Here is a 22,471-nt window from a genome sequence, read left to right as displayed (position 1 = left end):
ATAAAACAATGCAAAACTTTAGAGACTAAAAGTCCACTCAGTCCTACTTCTTGTTCAGTTAGTCACTCAGACAAACATGTTTGTTTACATTTGCAGGAGATAATGCTGCCCGCTTCTTGTTTACAATGTCATCTGAAAGCGAGAATAGGTGTTCACATGGCACTGTTGTAGCCAGCGTCGCAAGACTGAGTGAACTTGTAGGCTCTAAACTTTTACATTGTTTTGTTTTTGAGTGCAGTTATGTAACAAAAAAGTCTACATTTGTAAGTTGCATTCACGATAAAGAGACTGCACTACAGTACTTGTATGAGGTGAACTGAAAAATACTATTTCTTGTTTATCATTTTTACAGTGCAAATATTTGTAATAAAAACAAAGTGAGCACAGAACGCTATTGTGTTTTGTAATTGAAATCAATGTATTTGAAAATGTAGAAAAATATTCAAAAATATTTAATAAATTTCAATTGCCATTCTATTGTTTAACAGTACAATTAAAACTGCGATTAATCGTGACTAATCTTGATTTAAAAATTACTTTTTTTTGAGTTAATCACATGAGTTAATTGCAATTAATAAACAACCCTAATATTAAGACAAAACTGAAAATAAGCTAAATACAAATTCTTGCCTGCAGCCATTAACCATCTTTTCTTGCTCCTACATCTAAATAGAAATATACTATAAAATCAAAGGCTAATACGGTAGAGTTAATCAGCTATTTTTGCATTTACTTAAAACTTTAGAACACATCCACAAACATTCTATTTAGGCTCCACAAACACAATTAAGAAAAACATGTCATCCAATAGGACTGCGTTCATCACTTCATTAATTTCACTTTCTAAGATTTTTTTTTTTTTTACCTTCAGTGGAAAATCACTAGCAATTCTGCCTTATTGCAAAATTATAGGGTGCTACATAAAACTCAAATACAGAAAGGCTCATTTTGACCTTTGAAGATAGGGAGTGGGACAGTAGAGAGCTACGGCTATTTATTTCTATGGCCCCATCATCACAGACTATCTGGCTTCCCAACTCAGCGTACAGAGCCTTCACCTCAAGCTGGGCTACCTCAGCAACAGCAACTCTGCTGATCTCAGCTCTTTAGGCAGGTTACAAGAAATTGGATAGTTTTTGAGATAACTAAGTTTCAGCCCATTCAAGGCCTTGAAAAATCAGCACAAAATTTTTTAAACAGATCTAGAAGTGGATGGGAAGACAGTGTACAACGTACCAGCATAAGGCGCACTCAGTAGCATGCATTACCGGACTAGTACATGTTAAAGCTACACAGAAACCAGATAATTTAACAAAGAGTTATAAGTAGAACATAGCCCAACTGGGATGAAGGACAAAGACACAGATCACTGTGTCTGAGTGTACATCAAGCAGAAAAGGGCACTATTCTAAATAGTAACTTTCTGATCATTGCTGCTATTCTGGTGTCTAGGGACAGTAATGCGTCCAGAAAATTTAGAAACTGCATATTTACTTAAAAACCAGAGAACAGCAGCTTTCAAAGGAAGATGAAGTCAGAGCTTCTGCCAGTTTCTCGAAGTGCTTCCTTTATCCTATCATGAATTCTGTCTTATACAGATTGAACTTGAGCCAGCTGCATTTTATCCAGGTACTTAAATTTATTCAGGCATCAGACAGCTAAATTATGGTACCATCTGCATTACAGTCAAACATTAACATACTGTTGCCACTGCAACCTGAGGCATCTAAAAATTTCACCTCATGTTCAACACTGGTGGGAAAAAGGATAGAGCACTACAGGTGTAAATGAGGAGCCTAGCACCAGAAAGGATGAGGTGATCTGAGATCTTCTTAGTGAAAGGTGCTTTGGCCTCCCACTATGCCATTAGCAGAGGCTGAATCTTCAATTCATGACTTCTTAGTAGTTGCCTTGGTGTCAAGTTTGTCACAGACAAAGAAACAATAAATGGCATCAAAACAGGATGAGATGCCTTCTACTTCAATGGCTTTGTTGAGGGAACTCAGTTCCATGGAAAGATGAAGTCATTAAATTAATCATCTCATTCCCATACTCTTGAGGTCCATGGAATTCATGCACATTTAGAGCCTAAATATGATGGTGATGGGTACAAGAGAAAAAGATTTATTTATTTTTCAATTTTCTTATAACTTTGGTGTACTGTGTGTTTGATTTTATGGTATATTTCTAATTATGATGACATGGAAGTAAGAACAGATGGTTAGTGATTGAAGGAAAAGATTGTGTTGAACTGTAACTTCCTTATTTTCTGACTCTTGGCACGGTTAGTACTCTCTATTCAGTCTTCCTTGGTGCCAAGGAATAGGGAAAAAAATATCCACTATTCCAAAAACTGTCATTTGGGGAAAACGCTCACACATGAGCTCAGATTCTCCACAGCTTACTTTATTAAAAACAATTGTTTATAAAATGACAATCAAAATAAATCTTCAAACTTAAAGGCCCAACAACAGATACTCTTACATATTAAGAATTACTCGAACACCTGCCCTATCTATTATTGTTATCCATAACTATCAAAAGCATGGCCAAATTAATGTCTTATACCATGCCCTAAAACTGACCAACTTCTGTGTCTGGTGGACCACAGGAGGCAACATCCCCAAGATCATGAGCCACATACTGAAAAATCCCTTTTGTCGGCCCCAGGAAATCTAATTCAAGAACACAAGAGTAAGTGACCCAACAAGTACTCAGATACTATGGTGACGGTTGCCTATAACAGTTGTCATGTCCCATCATGCCAGAGTTTGTGCCACATAACTGTCTCAACTAGTCTCTCTCCTTATGGGGTCTAGTTTATTGGTATGATTAAACAAAAACAATTCCCCCTTCACCCTTGGATCTGGGCTTCCCAGGTCTTTTCTGGCCTTTTGACTGGAATTTATAATCATCCTTTTATCAGAGATTCTCACTAATCTTGCTTCTGGGCTCATGCTCCAGGCTACTTTGGCACAGGGAGCTCCGCCAGTCTCCAACTTTGGATCCTTGGCTGCTACGCTGCTCCCCAGGCAACTATCCTTCTGCCAATTTCTGTGGAGAACCTCATTCCAGGTCTTTCCCAGTCCCATTTCTCCTAGACTGAACCAATAATTCTGCTTTAAATCCCCAACAACTAACAACATTTTCCTCAGTCACATATCCTTTTCCTTCTTGTGCTCCATCTGGAGACTATCCATGCAAAACTCAGCCTTCAGGGGTTATGCCGTTCTCAAAGCTGTGTTGAGACAGCATTTGAGTTTACAGGAGCAGTACCTTGTTAAAGTGCCAATACAAAAACCTAAAATTTTAACGTCCAAAACGGATGATTTGGGCAACAGTTGATCTCACACATAGCTAGGTCCCACACCAATTAGAACCTTATAGGCTCATCAACACCCTGAATTGCTCTCTGAAGCATATAGGTAATCAGTACAGACAACTGGTGTCAATCACACAGCAGCTCACCGATTTGAGAGAAACTCCTGCATACTGCACTAATGGAAGGTGGGTGCTTTCCAAGAGAAGCCCCAAGTAGAGTGCAGTAGTCTAACAATCAGATTACACTTTCCTGGTTCAGTGTGGCAAGTTCAAAAGGTGAATGATATCAGGTGTTCTCAACCTTTTTCTTTCTGAGCCCTCACACCTCTAGCATGCTATAAAAACTCTACGGCCAACTGGTTTTCTGCATATAAAAGCCAGGGCTGGCATTAAGGGGTAACAAGCAGGACGACTGCCTGGGGCCCCATGCCATAGGAGGCAGCACAAAGCTAAGCTGCTGAGGCTTCAGCCCCAGGTGGTAGGTCTCAGGGCCCTGCAATATTCCTTGCAGTCGTGCATGGCGGGACTTTCCCTAGGGCCCTGGGCTTCTGCCAGTCTAATGCTGGCCATGCTTGGCAGACACCCTGAAACCTGCCTATGACTCCCCAGGGGGCCCCAGACCCTTGGTTGAGAACCACTGAATTATATAACTTAATGCCTGTGTGAATGGAACAGTAACTGAATATACTACATGGAACAATGATTGTAGATATGCGTCTATTAGGGTGCCACACTGACTGATAGTACTGGTCTTCTGTAATATCTCTATTAATGATCTGAAAGAGAAAGTAAACAGCAGTTTCATATGCAAATGCAACATGAAGGAGGTGCTGAGAACATCACTGAGGACAGAGAAATACAAAGTGACACTGAAAATATAGTCATGAAATAAAAGAAGATTCAATCTGGAAAATTACAAACAACATCTGAGGATTAATCCCAAATATAGACATTCAGTGGAAGGGACAGACTGGGCACAACTGCAGTCTGTCCAGCATAGGTAGAGCTGGTAACGTTTGCAATTAATGTTGGCTTCCACCTTCCATTATAAATTCATAAAAGATTAGGATTGGAAAAGACCTCAGGAGGTCATCTAGTCCAACCCCCTGTTCAAAGCAGGACCGACATCAACTAAATCATCCCAGCCAGGGGTATGTCAAGCCGGGCCTTAAAAACCATTAAGGATGGAGATTCCACCACCTCCCTAGGTAACCCATTCTAGTGCTTCACCACCCTCCGAGTGAAACAGTGTTTCCTAATATCCCACCTAGACCTCCCTCACTGCAACTTGAGACCATTGCTCCTTGTCCTGTCATCTGCCACCACTGAGAACAGCTGAGCTCCATCCTCTTTGAAACCCGTCTTTCAGGTAGTTGAAGGCTGCTATCAAATCCCATCACTCTTCTCTTCTGCAGACTAAACAAGCCCAGTTCCCTCAGCCTCTCCTTGTAAGTCATGTGCCCCAGCCCCCTTATCATTTTTTGTTGCCCTCCACTGGACTCTCTTCAATTTGTCCACATCCTTTCTGCAGTGGGGGGGCTCAAAACTGGATGCAATACTCCAGGTGTGGCCTCACCAGGGCCAAATAGAGGGGAATAATCACTTCCCTCAATCTGCTGGCAATGCTCCTACTAATGCAGCCCAATATCCCATTAGCCTTCTTAGCAACAAGGGCACACTGCTGACGCATATAATCCCCAGGTCCTTTTCTGCAGAACTGCTGCTTAGCCAGTCGGTCCCCAGCCTGTAGCGGTGCATGGGATTTTTCTGTCCTAAGTGCAGGACTCTGCACTTGTTCTTGTTGAACCTCGTCAGATTTCTTTTGGCCCAATCTTCCAATTTGTCTAGGTCACTCTAGACCCTACCTGCGAACTTGCTGAGGGTGCAATCCATCCCATCATCCAGATCATTAATAAAGATGTGAACAAAACCAGCCCCAGGACTGAACCCTGGGGCACTCCACTTGATACCAGCTGCCAACTAGACATGGAGCCGTTGATCGCTACCCGTTGAGCCTGACGATCTAGCCAGCTTTCTATCCACAAAATAGTCCATTCACCCAATCCATACTTTTCTAACTTGCTGGCAAGAATACCGTGGGAGAGCGTAACAAAAGCTTTGCTAAAGTCAAGATATATCACGTCCACTGCTTTCCCCATTTCCACAGAGCCAGTTATCTCATCATAAAAGGCAATCAGGTTGGTCAGGCATGACTTGCCCTTGGTGAATCCATGTTGACTGTTCCTGATCACCTTCCTCTCCTTCAAGTGCTTCAAAATGGATTCCTTGAGGACCTGCTCCATGATTTTTCCAGGGACTGAGGTGAGGCTGACTGGTCTGTAGTTTCCCGGGTTCTCCTTCTTCCCTTTTTCAAAGATGGACACTATTTTTGCCTTTTCCTATTGCCAGGGACCTCCCTTGATCACCATGAGTTTTCAAAGATTATGGCCAATGGCTCTACAATCACATCAGTCAACTCCCTCAGCACCCATGCATGCATTAGATCTGGACCTATGGACTTGTGCATGTCCAGCTTTTCTCAATAGCCCTTAACCTATTCGTTCACCATGGAGGGCTGCTCACCTCCTTCCCATACTGTGTTGCCCAGGACAGCAGTGTGGGAGCTGACCTTGTCTGTGAAGACCAAGGCAAAAAAAGCATTGAGTACTTCAGCTTGTTCCACATCACCTGTCATTAGGGTGCCTCCCCCATTCATTGAGGGTCCCACACTTTCCCTGACCTCCTTCTTGTTGCTAACATACCTGTAAAAACCCTTCTTGTTACCCCTCATATACCTTGCTAGCTACAACTCCAGTTGTGTTTTGGCCTTCGTGATTACACTCCTGCATGCTCGAGCAATATTTTTATACTCCTCCCTAGTCATCTGTCCAAGTTTCCACTTCTTGTAAGCTTCCTTTTTGTGCTTAAGCTCACCGAAGATTTCACTGTTAAGCCAAGCTGGTCGCCTGTCATATCTACTATTCTTTCTGCACATCGGGATGGTTTGTTCCTGTGCCCTCCATAAGGCTTCTTTCAAATACAGCCAGCTTTCCTGGACTCCTTTCCCCCGCATATTAGCCTCCCAGGGGATCCTGCCTATCAGATCCTTATGGGAGTCAAAGTCTGCTTTTCTGAAGTCCAGGGTACGTATTTTGCTACTCTCCTTTCTTCCTTTTGTGAGGATCCTAAATTCAACCATCTCATGGTCACTGCTGCCCACGTTGCCACCCACTTCTACTTCCCCTACCAATTCATCCTTGTTTGTAAGCAGCAGGTCAAGTTCCTTTTCAGTTGCCTACAACTTTGCCAAACTTTAACTATTTGAACTTGAATTTTCCATGCTGGTTTTCTGTACAAAGCTGAATTTTCTTGGAAAGTTTCAGCAAAAATTGTTCAGGCATTTCTGAGAACCAGATTAGAGAAGAATAGATAGCTTTACCAATATTATTTCTTCCCCCACCCCCAGAATCTTTCTTTGAAAGGATTTGATGCCTCAGTGTTTTGGAGCAGGAAAACCACCCATATTTCGCCATACTGTAAGACACGGAAAAATGCCATTTGTACATCCTCAGTAGAGCCTGTGAGAGTTGCTGCTAAAAACACTAAACATTTCATTTACAACAAGGAAGCTCTCAGCCTCATGGAGCTTTGGCATGGTTCAGGAAAATAACAAGCATAGCAGCAGCAGAATAGCCTTTCATTTAGTGAAAAGAGCACTGGGTTGAGAATCAAAAGAACATTAGCTCTAGTCTCAGCTCTTTCACTAACTGGTGTTAAATCTGTGCACTATTATTGAAAAAAAAAAAGCCTCATTCCCACACCTTAAGAGACAGGTAAGCACCATTACCACCATTTTACAGATGTGGTAACAGACTAAACAAGGTCACTTCTTGGAGAGCTAAGGATAGAACACAGGTTTCTAACATGGTGCACTCGAATCTCATCTAGTCAGCCACACTGCCTTTTAGAGCAAATGAGTCAAATCTATGTGCTGTCTGCAACCATGAGACCACACTTGACTTCCAGTATTAAAACCCAGGAATCCTGATTCTTAACTTTCTTCTGCTGTCAAGCAAAAAGTTGTATAAATCTTTGGCCACATGTATTGTCAAATCACTGTAGTGGCTAGTCCATGTAAAAAACAACAACTTACTATTGCTTCCAGCTACTTCTTTAGCTCAAGCATAGAGTTCTCTGCTGTGGACCTGGTTTCAACTCCTGCTGAATCTTATTAAGTTTGCTTTTTAAAATCTTGTGTGTGTGAAAATGACAGTTCCATGAATCCTTTAAGATTACTACCACAGAAAAATTGTTTTTGTTCACTCTGTTCTTTGGATACACTTTGTGAAAAGTCAGTTTCAGTATTTCTTCTGTATAGTTATTTTCCATTTCTGCAGACAGCAAGAGAGCAGAAACTTTTTGGAGGGTAGGGGGTGGGGGAAAGAGAATAGGAAAAAAGATTGTACAACCACAATAACTGGCAGGGGGACTCGTGTATGCATAAGTCCCTAAAACTGCCTTTTTGAAACTGAATACATTTAAAGTTGATAGTGTACTTTTAGAAATAGAATAACAGATTTAGCATGAAAGATTAAAAATAAATATGTATAGTTTGGCTAAAGTGGGACCAAAATGGGGAAATGTGACAACTTCCTACACATATATATTTGAAGTGTGTAAACACTAAGGAAAAAGGGCATCTTAGGTAGTACATTTATGTAACTATGAATTATGAAATTTAAAAACACAAAATTTAGGAAGAAAAGACTATTAAGTCACAAGGACCAGATGGTATTCAGCCAAGAGTTCTGAAGGAACTCAAAAGTGAAATTGAGGAACTAACAACTGTGGTATGTAACCAACCATTTAAATCAGCTTCTGTACTGTACTGGAGGATAGCTAATGTGACGCCAATTTTTCAAAAAGGCTCCCGAGGTGATCCCAGTAATTACAGGCTGGTAAGTCTAACTTCAATACCAGGCAAATTATTTGAAATTATAGTAAAGAACAGAATTATCAGACACACAGATGAACACAATTTGTTGGGGGGGGGGGAAGGGCGCGGAAGAAGAGTCAACATGGTTTTTGTAAAGGGATATTATGCCTCCCAAATCTACTAGAATTCTTTGAGGGGGTCAAAAAGTATGTGGACAAGGGGGATTCGGGGATATAGTGTATTTAGATTTTCAGAAAGCCTTTGACAAGGTCCCTCACCAAAGGCTCTTAAGCAAAGTAAGTTATCATGGGATAAGTGGGAAAGTCCTCTCATTGATCAGTAACTGGTTAAAAGACAGGAAACAAAAGGTAGGAATAAATGGTCAGTTTTAAGAATGGAGCTAGGTAAATAGTGGTGTCCCCCAGGGGTCTGTACTGGGACCAGTACCTTTCAACATATTCATAAATGATCTGGAAAAGGGGGTAAACAGTGAGGTGGCAAAATGTGCAGATGATACAAAATTACTCAAGATAGTTAAAAGTCCTAAGCAGACTCCAAAGAGTTACAAAAGGATCTCACAAACCGGGTGATTGGGCAACAAAATGGCAGGTGCAATTCAATGTTAATAAATGCAAAGTAAAGCACGCTGGAAAACATAATCCCAACTATACATACAAAACGATGGAGTCTAAATTAGCTGTTACCACTCAAGAAAAATCTTGGAGTCACTTGATGATTACGTATTCTGTTCACTCCCTCTGAAGCACCTGGCATTGGCCACTGTCAGAAGACAGGACACTGAGCTACATGGACCATTGGTCTGACCCAGTATGTCCAGTCTTATGTTCTCATTAACAAACAGAATAGTAAATTAACAAGAATATCACCAAGCTGACCACAAGATCTTTTAAGACTGTGGAAAAATCTTCCAAATAAAGTACTGTACTAAAAGATCTACAACTTGAGGTACTTAAAATGAAAAAAAACACAGACTAAAATACTTTTGGAAAAATCCTGCATTGGTAGGGGAATGGAATAGACCTTTTCTGTCTTTCTAGTCTAGGACAGATTCTAATTAAAAGACTCCAAGTGTTTAAAATGGCATCTCTATTCTTTAGCCATAATAAACTTGGTTTCATCTGAAAACCTTGGTATTTGATCAAGCAGTATAATTCAATCAGTATGTTGCCAGGTAGCCTTCCTACAAAATAGTAAGGAGTGGCTAAAATGAGAGGGGGAGAACACAAAATTCACTCTGGGCAGTTCGCTATGATTTCCCTCCCCCAAACCTCAGGTGTAGTCTGATAACTCTCAAATGGCAGTTCCACTTCACTGTACTTTCCGCAAGCAGTGAAAATATTTCTGAGAGAACGTCCTCCATTACATATCACACACCTTCATCATTGAAGGTTGTTAGTTTACTTTATTGTTGAATAGGTACACACCTTGCCATCTTTAAAGCCATATACCACACAGCCCATTTGTAGCCAAGTACACTTGTATTTCCCATTAAATACTGCTCTTAAAATTGATCAACAGAGTTACTGCCGCACAATACAAAGAGTTTACTTGGACAAGAGTCCAAGTGTTCCACCTCTCTAGTTCTTCCACTAGAATGTAGAAGATGAGGGAAGAGGATCTAATTCAGGTTTCAACTGAAGTAAGAATCTTGTTTTATACAACTTTTCTTACCTGCTTTAGGCCAGGTCTTCACTATAAAATTATGTCAGTATAACTATATCACTATGGAGTGTCAAAAATCCACACCACTGAATGCAGTTATTCTGACCTGTGCCCTGCTATAGACTTTGCTCCCATTGACACAACTACTGCCTCTTGCAGAGGTAGATTAACTACCCTGATGGGAGAAGCTCTCCTGTCGGCATAGCAGCATCTTCACAGAAGTGCTAGAGTGGCACAGCTGAGCCACTGCAGTGTTTTAAGTGTAGACCTGCCCTCAGCAGTGATTTGAAGGGCTTACAGTTTTTTGCAAAACGCCTTGAGGGGAGACTGTGAAAAGTCATTACAGAAGATTTTATTGTACTATAGTACAATCCCCTAAAAAAAAAAGAGTCTCTTTTTTTTCTTAACTTAAATCTGTATGACTCATTCTCCTGACCGCGACAGAATTATAGAAATGTAGGGTTGGAAGGGACCTTGTGAGGTGATCTAGTCCAGCCCCCTGCACTGAGGCAGGACCAAGTCTACCTAGACCATTTTTCACAGATGTTTATTTAACCTGTTCTTAAAATGACAAGGATTTCACAACCTCCCTTGGAAATCTATTCCAGTGCTTAACTATCCTTTTAGTTAGAAAGTTTTCCCCCAATACCTTATCTAGATCTCCCTTGCCACAGATTAATCCAATTCATGGAGAACAAATTTATAACATCCCTTAACATATGCCAACATATCATATGCCAAAAGAATCTGTCAGAATTTTAATTGTTATCTTTGCAATTCATGTAAAATTAAACTTACGCTAAACTCAAAAAAATGCTAAATAATTCCATTAATTAGGTTCTAAGGGGCACATAATACATACATTGCTGCTTTTTTTTTTTCTTCTAAAAGAAGAAGGGGAGGCAGGGGGAGAGACTAGGCTCTGAATACTTACTGGCACTGTATGGTTTGCTGAAGACGTCCTCTCAATATGTCATCACAAAATGATACGTGCTGGGATTTCAGGCAAGTGTCAAACTTTTTTTTTTTTTTTTTTTTTAAAGCTAGGTTAAAACTATTACTGTGCTACTACTTTAATCTGTGCAAGGTGGAGGTCACTAGATGGGGAGAAAAGACATAGCCCCCATTCCCACAGGAGTATTCCATCCACAGCTGGCTCAGAGAGAAAAGAACCAGACATACTACTGCTAGACCAGTGATTGCCAAACTTTTTTATTAAGCTGACCCACCCACTCCATTTTGTCTTTTTTTTTTTTTAAATGACCCACCATTACACATATGTTCTCTCTGCCCCAGCCCTGCAACCCTAACAATGCAGAGAAAAGGCCTGAGAGGAAGGGGTTGAAAAATAACCCTGCCTCTTTCACCTCGCTGTGGCAGCTCCTGTCCTGTGGGATTGGCTTCCCACTCCAGGTGTTATAGGAGGCTCCCCCTCCAACAGTTGAGCCAAATTAGAGTGGCATTGTGACCTGGAGCATGGGGTCACAGCATCAATCGGGGTGGCCAGGCCAAACTTAAGTGATGCTGTGCCCCTAGTCGCATCACCAGAGCAGGGAGCCAGGCTTAGTCCTATAGCACAGGAGCTGCTGCTGCAGGGTGGGCTTGCTCTCCAGTCCTACCTCTGCCCCCGACCTTCACCCACAGTGGGCCAGGAATAGCACATGTTTGTCCAGGCCAGGGCCCAGTGATGGGTTAATCCAGCCCTGGATGTGGCAATCCATCTAGAATCTTCCTGTGACCCACTGGTAGGTCAAGACCCACCATTTGAGAAATACTGCACTAGACCACTGGTCATCCCCTTCTTTGGTTTTGTCTTCTCCCACCTGTTCACCCCAATAATCTTCACCACCTCTTCTCTCCACCTTCAGTTTCCCTCCACCACTGCAGACAATCGCATTTTACTATTCCTGTACATACCACTTTCACAACACTGCAAATAGAAGCAGAGTAAAAAAAACTCATGAGAACTGCTTGGCCTTTCATTGGTTTCTGAACAGTGATAGCATGAGAGTGAAAGTGGTATATGAAGAAAGGACAGTTATGAGCATATGGTGAAAGATTCTCTTGTTCAACAAGTTTTATAATTGGTAAGGGTGGAAATAAGATGGCACAGAAGCAGGATGTGAAGGCATGAGATACATGTGATCTTGCATCAAATTTAGACAGGGTGGGGTAGGAAGAGAATAAAGATACAGTGCACCAGAGAAGCCAATTGCTAGAAGCATTCTGAATCACAGATAAAATAAACCAAAATAATAGCTTATTTTACTTATCAGTATTAAGCAGTCTTTATAACCAAAGAAAAAGGGTGCTTTTGACCACTGCTTATTTTTAATCAGGTTTTAACTCAAACTAAACAAAACAGTCACTTAACATTTTTACCCACACCAGCTATCAAAAGTAACTTAAGCTCTCCATTAGTCTTGGCCTACCACATCCATTGGTTTAAAATACCATCCGACTTTACTTCTCACCTCCCCTGTTCATATGAGAGGACTTAAGCAAAAACCCTTCTAGAATAAAGTGCCATTACCAGACTAAACACCACCTGCCTAATGGGGTGGTGGTATGAACAGCTTCAAATGTACAAGCATAATTTTGATTTTTATTTTGAAATATATTTAGCTTATTGTACTGACTTACTTTTTGAAAAAAATGCTCATATATACAAAAAAAATATTTTTAAATAGTTAGGCATATGAATGATATGCAGACCAGTGTTCCCTCTAATTTTTCCCACCCATGTGCGGAACGAATTTTGTTATGTGCACCAATATGGAGATGATGTACCTTCATATTGGTGCACATAACAAAATTCATGTGGTGGGGGTAGGGGCAAGGGGTTTGGAGTGTGGGAGGGGGCTCAGGGCTGGGGCAGAGGGTTGGGGTGCAGGCTCTGGGGTGGGGCCAGGGATGAGGGGCTCAGGGCTGGGGTAGAAGGTTGGGGTGCAGAGGTGTGAGGGCTCCAGCTGGAGGTGCAGGCTCTGGGATGGGGCAGAGGGTTTGGATGGGGGGGTAAGGGCTCTGGCTGGGGGTGCAGGCTGTGGGGTGGGGCCAGGGATGAGGGGTTTGGGGTGTAGGAGGGGGCTCCAGGGCTACAGCAGAGAGAGAGAGGACTCCCCCCAGCTCTCTCTGCAGCAGCACCTGGGCTGGGGGGGCGGGGGTACCTCTCCCTGTTCAGGCAGCTCTGAGGCTGGGGCTCCAGGATAGGCACTCCTTCCCTGGCCCCAACAGGTCCGCCCCAGCTATGCCACCCCAGCTGCACCTGGATCCAGGCTGCCACTGGGCCTCATCCGGCATGTATAGGTCTGGGCTGTTCCGGTCATGCCACCCGAGCCGGTCTAGGCGCCCCGGCCGCAGCAGAGTTGGGGTCGGGAGAGGGGTGCCCCAGCCATGGCAGGTGGGGGCCAGGCTAGATGGGGGCTGGGCGCTCCTCCCCCAGCCATTCCCCGTGGGGTTGCCTGAGCACCTGTGCAGCACAAAACAGGCTGCTGCGTGGCAGTGCAGGGAATTAGACACAAACCCTCCTAACTACAGAATTATTCAGTAAAACTGTGTTCATACTCTAAGTCAGGGGTCTCAAACACGCAGCCCATGGGGTTATTTTCTGGGGTCCGCCAGCTCCCTGTGCCCCCCCCCCCCCGCACCCCCCAGCATTTACCTAGAGCAGCTCTGGCGCAGCGTGCACCAGGGGCAGGGCAGGTTCCCTCCCTCCCTGCCTGCCCTGCCCCCGCGCCGCTCCAGGAAGCGGCCAGGACGGGGCACAGGGGTCTGTGTGTTGCCCTGGCCGCTCCTCCAGGTACCTCCCCCGAAGCTCCCCTAGCCAATGGGAGCTTCAGGGGAGATACCTGGAGGAGCAACCAGGGCAACATACAGACCCCGTGCCCCCGCCCCCATCCTCCAGGACCCAGCCTCTTCCTGGAGCGGCGCGGGGGAAGGGTGGGCAGGCAGGCAGGGAACCTGCCCTGCCCCCGGTTTGCGCCGGGCCGAACCCACCCCCCGAACTCCTCCTGCACCCCGACCCCCTTCCCTGAGCCCCCTGCCGCACCCTGCACCCCCTGGGGGCAGGGAGGAGGCAGAGTTGGGGTGGTGATTTCAAGGAAGGGGTGGGAACGGAGCAGCAGGGGGGAGGGGGTGGTCAGTGGTGCGGCCCTCAGGCCAACGTACTAGTCCTCATGTGGCCCTCATGGTCATTTGAGTTTGAGACCCCTGCTCTAAGTAGAGATTGGTTCTCTCATATTTTAATTAACACATTTCCAAGACAACGCACCAACACTGTCAGAATCTAACAATAGGCTGTCCAAACCTTGATTAGGACTTTTGGGCACAACTGTAATTTAAGCCAGTGGCTCTCAAACTTTCCAGACTACTGTACTGCTTTCAGGAGTCTGATTTGCCTTGCACACCCTCAGGTTTCACCTCACTTAAAAACGACTTGCTTACAAAATCAGACATAAGAATACGAAAGAATCACAGCACACTATTACTGAAAAATTGCTTACTTTCTCATTTTTACCACTTAAAAGAAAAGCTGTTTTATCTGGCACTTCACGAACCAGAAAGCTCTATAAACTGGCATTTCTGATCTTCACTGGAAGTCCAGTTTATAGTCCGGTTGGTGTGGGGCCGGCAGGGGGCTGGAGCATTGGACAGGGTGTGGAGCGCAGGCTCTAGGAGGGAGTCTGGGTGTGGGAGGGGGCTCAGGGTAAGGGTATGGTAGGTGATGCGGGGTGCCGGATTCAGGGGGAGCTCACCTAGGGCAGCTCCACGCAGTCGGCGACCTACCCTGGCTGCTCCTAGGCATAGGTGTGGCAAGCAGCTCTGCATGCTACCTCTGCCCGCAGGCGCCATCCCCACAGCTCCCATTGGTCGCGATTCCCGGCCAATGGGAGTTGCAGAGCCAGCGCTCGGGGCGGAGGCATGGCGCAGAGCCTCCTGCCACGCCTCCGCCTAGGAACAGCCAGGACAGGTTGCCGCTTGTGGGAAGCCGCCTAAGGTGAATGCCCCCTGGATCCAGCACCCCAAGCCCACTCCTGCGCCCCAACCCTCTGCTCCGAGCCTGCTCCTGCACCCAAACTCCCTCCCAGAGCCCACGCCCTGCACACCCTCTACACCCCAACCCCCAGCCCTGCACCCCCTCTCACACCCAAACTCCCTCCCTCTTAGTTAACTGCCATTTTTCACTTACCGGCACCCCCTATTCTCCCAACATGCCAGATAAAACAGCTTTTACTGTAATTATAAAGGTTTCAGAGTAGCAGCCGTGTTAGTCTATATTCGCAAAAAGAAAAGGAGTACTTGTGGCATCTTAGAGGCTAACATTTATTTGAGCATAAGCTTTCGTGAGCTACAGCTCACTTCATTGGATACATTCAGAACTGAATGCATTCGATGAAGTAAGCTGTAGCTCACAAAAGCTTATGCTCAAATAAATCTGTTAGCCTCTAAGGTGCCACAAGTACTCCTTTTCTTTTTGTAATTATAAAAAATCAACTGGAATATAAATATTGTACTTACACATTTCAGTGTATAGTATATAGAGCAGTATAAAGTCATTGTCTATATGAAATTTTAGTTTGTACTGACTTCGCTAGTGCTTTTATTAAGCCTGTTCTAAAACTAAGCAAATATCTAGATGAGTTGATATGCCCCCTGGAACACCTCTGTGTACCCCTGGTTGAGAATCACTGATTTAAGCAACAAAAATAATCAGTGGCTAAAATAGAGTTTTTGAAAAAGTAAATAATCAGTGCACTTAATCTTTAACATACCTCAAGCTTTTGTTTTTAGCCCCAGCCCTACAACTCCAGACACAGGCATGGAAATCAATGAGACTCTAAGCAGGCACAGGTGTTAACCATGATCATTCACTTGCAGCAAGTGCTCAAAATAAATAATGACCCAGTATTTCTAGAATGAACATTAAGGCCCTAAATGCTGCAATGTTACTTATATGTAGGTGGAGCCCACGCCTGCACAGAGGTCACTGCAGAATCAGAACAAAAATACAGTACTTGGGGAGGCGTACACTTGCCATATATTTAACACCACCATGCTAATTAAAGTGACATTTTAACAGTTAATAAATAATGCCTCTATCCCATATTAGAGAGCTCATTCACTGAAAACAGCAATTAACATATTACAGTACTTTTAACATGCTACGGTTTTGTTTTCATTTATTTTTGTTTTTACAAATACAGCCTCTAACAACTATAAACTTGCTACAGAAGGGCAGTTCATATTAACTTTAGTGTGGCAACATTTTAAGTACACCCAACCCTGAAAGTATTTTTAGCCAGGGCGTTCAATCAATACTGTCTTTACAGTCAGCTTAAATTAGGAATTAGAAGGTTAATACAACTTTAAAGCAATGAATATATTTTGTGGAGCTAGCTAACTGGTAAAAGAAATAAGATTTATTCTAATGTCTAAATTCATTATGAACCTAAACCACAAACAAACCAGAATCTAAGCACATAGGGAATGAGACACAAGAAAGCAAAACACCAGCAGATTTATGCTTTTGAAGAAGCTTCATGGAGGTTTCAATTTCTGCAACAGCTTTAAGTAGGCTAAATAGATGACAAAAGACCAAAAGAAATCCTGAAGAAGTGCAAGGAAACTGGAAATTCAAGATCGTAAAGAGATATTTTTACACATTCTATCCTATTTTGTTATGTCTTTTTAAAAGTTCAAGTTAAGTGTTTAAAATTGATCTTCAGTATCACATCTTCCTATGTAAACAAAGTTCAATTTCTGAGATTATAAACCACAAACATTCCTAAGATTGTGTGTGTATATTTATGTGTGTGTGCCCTCTCAAAGGATTGACCTATTAGTTTGATGGTAAAGCATAACAAATTTGAGATTTATGCTATGAAAAAAACAGGCAGCAGAAAAAATAACTTTTGAGGTCAATGAAGCAAGAAATATTGTCAAAAATAAGGTACTCACAAAATGTTTAGGCAGCAAACTGGAAAAGCTTTGGCACAATCCAAATATCTTACAAGAAAATTGTTTTACAAAATTTAATTTAAAATTACATTCATGTATTATTACAACACATTTAAGATGTATTGAGCTCACGAACATCTGGCTGTATGTGGGCACATCAGTAACTCCTTGTATTACAAAGCATTTCTTTACCAATATCAATACAGTAGTCAAAACACACACATGCAATAAACCCTCACTACCATTCATACCAGAGTTTAAGCATGAGAAATACCCGAAATAACAAAATTCAAATGCTACTGTGGCTTAACCATCAGCGTCAACCTTAAAATCATCCTCTACTGAATTTTAAAAGGCACTAAAAATCATTAGGGATACAAGCATTTTGAACTTGCTTTGTTATGTGCATTTTGTTTTAGGCTCTTTAAATCATCTATTACTCATTCTGTAGGAACAGTGGCACAAAATTTGGTCACATATATATTTACTTTTGCTTAAGCAACTGGAACACTTTATATAAACCGGCAGCTAGTTAGTTTTAACAAAAGCCTTGTTTTGAAAAAACAGCAGCATTCTTCCTTTTCCAGATGGCAGTGCAATGAGTTCATGAGTTACCCATCACCAGGTACAGTAAAAGCCTCCCTTGCATATAAGATGTTCCCGATTATACAAGCTTTCTGGTTGAGGGAGACACTAAAAAAAACGTACTGTAGGAATGAAAAGAAAACACTGCACTCCAGCCTATGTTTCCTGTCCAAAGAAACACACAGGCACTCACCCATGCACCTAGGAATCATGACAATCTTATACTTCCATATTAAATCCATTCCCAATATAAGAACACCTTGTTTCAGAAATTTGATGAGTTTCCTACACTGCTGGATCCCTGGAAAACATACGCCCCAACCATCCTCATCACCCCCCTTTCTTCTGAATGGTGCTTTTGAACCCATGGTGCGTTTGGTGGCTTTTTTTTCAGCCTTCTTCCGAAATCTTTTGGGCAGGTGGGCAGGGGGGAGAGAGCGCGGAACCACCCACGCTGGCGGGGGCTCTCAGGAGAGCTGCTTTCCATTTACAGCTCCGTATATGGGCTGATACAGGGGGGCTGCAGAGGGTGGGCTAGAGAAGGAAAACGCCTGGCCCCCTCTGCACCCTCCACTAGCGCCCGCCGCCTCTGGTTTCGCAGCCCGGCGCACCACGCACCGCAGGTCGGTGGCTTCGCTCACCTTCACATAACAGCCGCGTCCTTCCAGATAAGGCGAGAGGGGCGCTGAGGCGAGACCCGCGGGCTGGGCTCGCCGCTGCCTCCCCACGACCCCCCCCTCGCACGCACAGGCGCGCTGGCTGCCTTCAGTTCCCCCGCAGCAGCCGCCGCACGGGCAGCAGCAGCCGGGCCGCTCGCAGCCGCACGGACCACATCGTACTGCGGCGTCTGGGCCGAGGGAGGGGGCCGGAGAGGAGGAGGCGGCGAACCCCCCCCTCCCCCCCGGACACTCCTCTGCCCCCCCAAACTACAACCGCCGGGGGGCGGCACTAAGACAGCGGACCCCACGGGAAGGGGCACGGGACGCCCCGTACACGCAGTGAGGGGGGGTCCTGCTCCTAAGGGGGGGTGAACCGGGGGACAGGGCGGAGGCGGCAGGCGTGCGAGCGAGCGAGCTCTCTGCCGATGTGAGTGTAGCGCTGCCTGGGGAAGGGAGGGCGAACCGCAGCTTCTTTCCCTCAGGGCCTCCCTCCCTCCTCACACAGGCAGCATAGCAACTAACATGGCGGCTGCGCAGTCACCCAGCGAAAGGGGGGGAGGGGGCGAGAGGAGATCTCGCGAGAACTGAAAGTGGAGCGAGCGGGAGCCCCTGGCCTGCTCGCACGCATCCCGCGTACTCCCCATGGTCTGCTAAGGGATTGGCTGGGTAGGGCGAAAATAGTCGGCAAAACAAGGCTGGGGCGGGAACAATCCAACAACTTTGATTGGCTGAGTTAACTCTCAGTCAAGCCCAGTCTGACTGACGTTGAAAACAACTGGCTCCCTGAGTTGCCAGTCCTAATAAGACCCCCCCGCCTCTTGCCTCAGGGCTTTGACGCTCCCATGGAGCAGGTTGAGAGCTTCCTGCAAAGGGGAGAGGGGCGGGTTGTGTCTGTGTCAGGAGCCGGGTGACACCTACTGGCAGATACATTTACATAGAACTTCGGTTCTACATTTTGCAGAGGCTTTTGAGAGGGGTCTCAGAGTAGCAGCCGTGTTAGTCTGTATTCGCAAAACGAAAAGGTGGACTAGTGGTACCTTAGAGACTATCCAATTTATTTGAGGGATAAGCTTGAGGGGGTCTGTACTTCATTTTCCTGTTTTAATTCAAAATTCAGGAAGCAGGCCCCCACCCATCCCCATAAGTTTCATAATAGTGAAAGTTAAAAATGTGAGTGCTTTTTATTCGCCTTCTGTTGGAGCCTTAAGTGCACGGTGGCCCTTTTTTCAAACTTTTCTTTGCACTATTCAAGGAACTGCATAAACCCCCCCAGAGACACCCTCTCTGTCCCAAAGAGTTTTCAATTTAAGAACATCTTCCTTTTTTCCTTTATGCTACTTTTCCTGGTGAGAGTTGCAGCAGCAGCAGCAAGGAGAGTAGGGAGGAGCTGACCTCTTCCTTCGCAACAGGTTCCAGCTCCTCCTGGGGGATTCCCCAGTGTTCCCAGGCGGGCCAGGAGATATAATCCCTCCAGTGGGTCCTGGGTCAGCCTCAGGGCTTCCACCCATTGGCACATACCCTGTAAAGTTCCAACAGACGCCTCCCTAGGGCATCCTTATCAGGTGCCTGAACCACATCAACTGGCTCTCCTCCATCCAGAGGAGTAGCAGCTCTACTACAAGGCTCTCCCAAATAGCCAAACTCCTCACCCTATCTCAGAGAGTAAGCTCACCACCCAAAAGTGAGGGTTGGATGCGATGCCAGAATGGCAGCAGGAGGGACGGACCACGACAGACTGGCCCATCACAATGGAAAAGTTTAAGAACTTGATACTGCAAGCACATACACACTTAAAGTTAAGTATGTGAGGAGTCTCATTTAGTTCAATAAGGACTTCTGCATGAAATTAACTATGTGTAGAAGTGTTTGCAGGATTGGCACCTAAACAAAAACAGAACATATGAATGTAACAAAAACGGTAGAAGCACGTGGGATATGAGTAAGTGTCATGCAGTTACATTGAGTTCTATGCAGTGTTAGTCTATGATGTCAAATAATTTAAGTGTTTTGGTTTTTTTTGTTTTTTAATTTTAAAAATTTGTTGAACCATAACTACTTCCCTAACATTCATCACCACCATCCAATCAAAAAGTAACCCTCCCCAACTAGCTCTTTACCAAGTATTAGCAGCTATCTCTTTGTATATTACATAAGATTCTACATATAGTATCTTCACAGCTACATCAGGGACTGGCACCCTTCCTTTACATAAGCCCACCTCCCTCTGGGGTACCTGCCCCACATGGAACTGGGAGGATTTCAGTGCCTGGAGAATTCACTTGCTCTCTGTGCTGTTCTTCTGGGAGCAAAGGTGGATTGTTTGTGAGGTTGTAGATTGACTTTTTAAAGTCTTGGCTATGAGAAAGGGCAACTGAGGTAATGGACAGTCCCCAGAGGCACCTTCATAGCCCTTGTCAGCAGAAATTTCAAAGTTCATGTTCTGTAACTTATCAATGGACTGTGTTACTAAAAACAAAAATCTATTAGTAATTCTGTATTTTAAATTTTAATAATTGAAATACACAAATCAGATAAGGTTACAAAGTTTCAGATCAAGCTATTTAGTCTTGCAATGAACCATGTCTTGTGCGCCTAACACCACCCCAGATTAGCACAAGCTTCAGAAAAAGATTAGCTCAAAATCCTGTAACCAAATCAAGACACAACACAGTCTATGCTGTACTAATTTCTAGCTTTTGAGCATTTCCTTAGTTCCCTTTATAGACATATTCTGTTCTTTAGAAACTTCCAGTTCCTGAATTCTGCACTTTTGCAGCTACTCTCAGCCTCAAAATCTGGGCACTAGTTATCCTCTGTATACTGATAAAGGGATATTCAGTTGCAGTTTGTAACTGGTTTCTATAATGTCCTCTTTCCCAGATCATAATGAATTTCTTCACGCTCAAATTGCGCAGAATGCTTTTTAGTCTAGTTACATGTACAATATTCAAGCTTCAGAGCTAGTCTTTTAAATTGCTATGTCAATCTTTATTTTGTGTCTTAATATGCCAAGCATGATGTCAATACTTACAAATATAATAAATTATTATTTTGAACAGAGCGATAAAGAACTCATGCCCAAATCATCTGATATAACTATATACAACTTTGTCACAAAAGTAATAATAGTAAGCTACTGTAATGAGGTCAGCACCCACCTCTCACAAGCACCCCCTCTGGTTGGGTGTGTCCACACTCTTTACTCAGTCCCTGCAGCTAGCCAGGAACTCCCTCAGTGGTCTCCCAGTCCCTGCCAGCAAATTGTTTTAGGCTCAGTCCTAGCAGCCAGCCAGGAGCCTCTCACCGCCCCCCCGGTCCCAACGAGCAGACTGTCTTTGGGCCTGCTCATCTTCTAGCCAGGCACACAATCCTCTCTCATCCAGCTCCAAGCAACAACTAACTACCTCTGTGTTCTGTAGCTCCTTTATAGGGCCCTCCTGGCCCCTGACTGGCCATTCTGGCAGCCCCTCTGATTGGTGGCTTCCTCACAACCACTCTAGGGTACCTGGAGGACTTCTCCAGTGCTCTTTTCCTTGGATGGGTGTGGCAAAACATGGTCTCCCACAGTATTCTTGCCAGCAAGTTAAAAAAGTATGGGCTGGATGAATGGACCATAAGGTGGATAGAAAGTTGGCTAGATTGTCGGGCTCAACGGGTAGTGATCAATGGCTCCAAGTTGGCAGCCGGTATCAAGTGGAGTGCCCCAAGGGTCGGTCCTCAGGCCGGTTTTGTTCAATATCTTCATTAATGATCTAGAGGATGGTGTGGATTGCACCCTCAGCAAGTTTGCAGATGACACTAAACGGGGAGGAGAGGTAGATATGCTGGAGGGTAGGGATAGGATACAGAGGGCCCTAGACAAATTAGAGGATTGGGCCAAAAGAAATCTGATGAGGTTCAACAAGGACAAGTGCAGACTCCTGCACTTAGGATGGAAGAATCCAGTGCACTGCTACAGACTAGGGACCGAATGGCTCGGCAGCAGTTCTGCAGAAAAGGACCTAGGGGTTACAGTGGACAAGAAGCTGGATATGAGTCAACAGTGTGCCCTTGTTGCCAAGAAGGCCAATGGCATTTTGGGCTGTATATGTAGGGGCATTGCCAGCAGATCGAGGGACGTGATCGTTCCCCTCTATTCGACATTGGTGAGGCCTCATCTGGAGTACTGTGTCCAGTTTTGGGCCCCACACTACAAGAAGGATGTGGAAAAATTGGAAAGCATCCAGCGGAGGGCAACAAAAATGATTAGGGGACTGGAACACATGAGTTATGAGGAGAGGCTGAGGGAACTGGGATTGTTTAGTCTACGGAAGAGAAGAATGAGGGGGGA

At 44.4% G+C, this 22,471-nt stretch overlaps 1 protein-coding gene and 1 pseudogene across 2 annotated transcripts in view; one reads left to right on the top strand and one right to left on the bottom strand.

The window, feature by feature from the left end:
- The window catches only part of PTPN4 (protein tyrosine phosphatase non-receptor type 4), a 226,146-nt gene extending 207,808 nt beyond the window's left edge, over positions 1-18,338 (bottom strand). Inside the window, exon 1 of the mRNA XM_084643654.1 lies at positions 18,124-18,338. The gene's annotated coding sequence lies outside the window, so the exon portion shown is untranslated. The remainder of the gene's footprint in view (positions 1-18,123) is intronic.
- LOC311528099 (fibrinogen-like protein 1-like protein) overlaps positions 1-22,471 on the top strand; it is a 50,423-nt pseudogene that overhangs the window by 2,857 nt on the left and 25,095 nt on the right. The gene's annotated exons all lie outside the window — the stretch shown is intronic.

The sequence above is a fragment of the Lepidochelys olivacea genome (genome assembly GCF_965140295.1).
Source record: "Lepidochelys olivacea isolate rLepOli2 genome assembly, chromosome: 11".
Taxonomy (NCBI): domain Eukaryota; kingdom Metazoa; phylum Chordata; order Testudines; family Cheloniidae; genus Lepidochelys; species Lepidochelys olivacea.
This window is presented reverse-complemented; position numbering and strand designations above follow the sequence as displayed.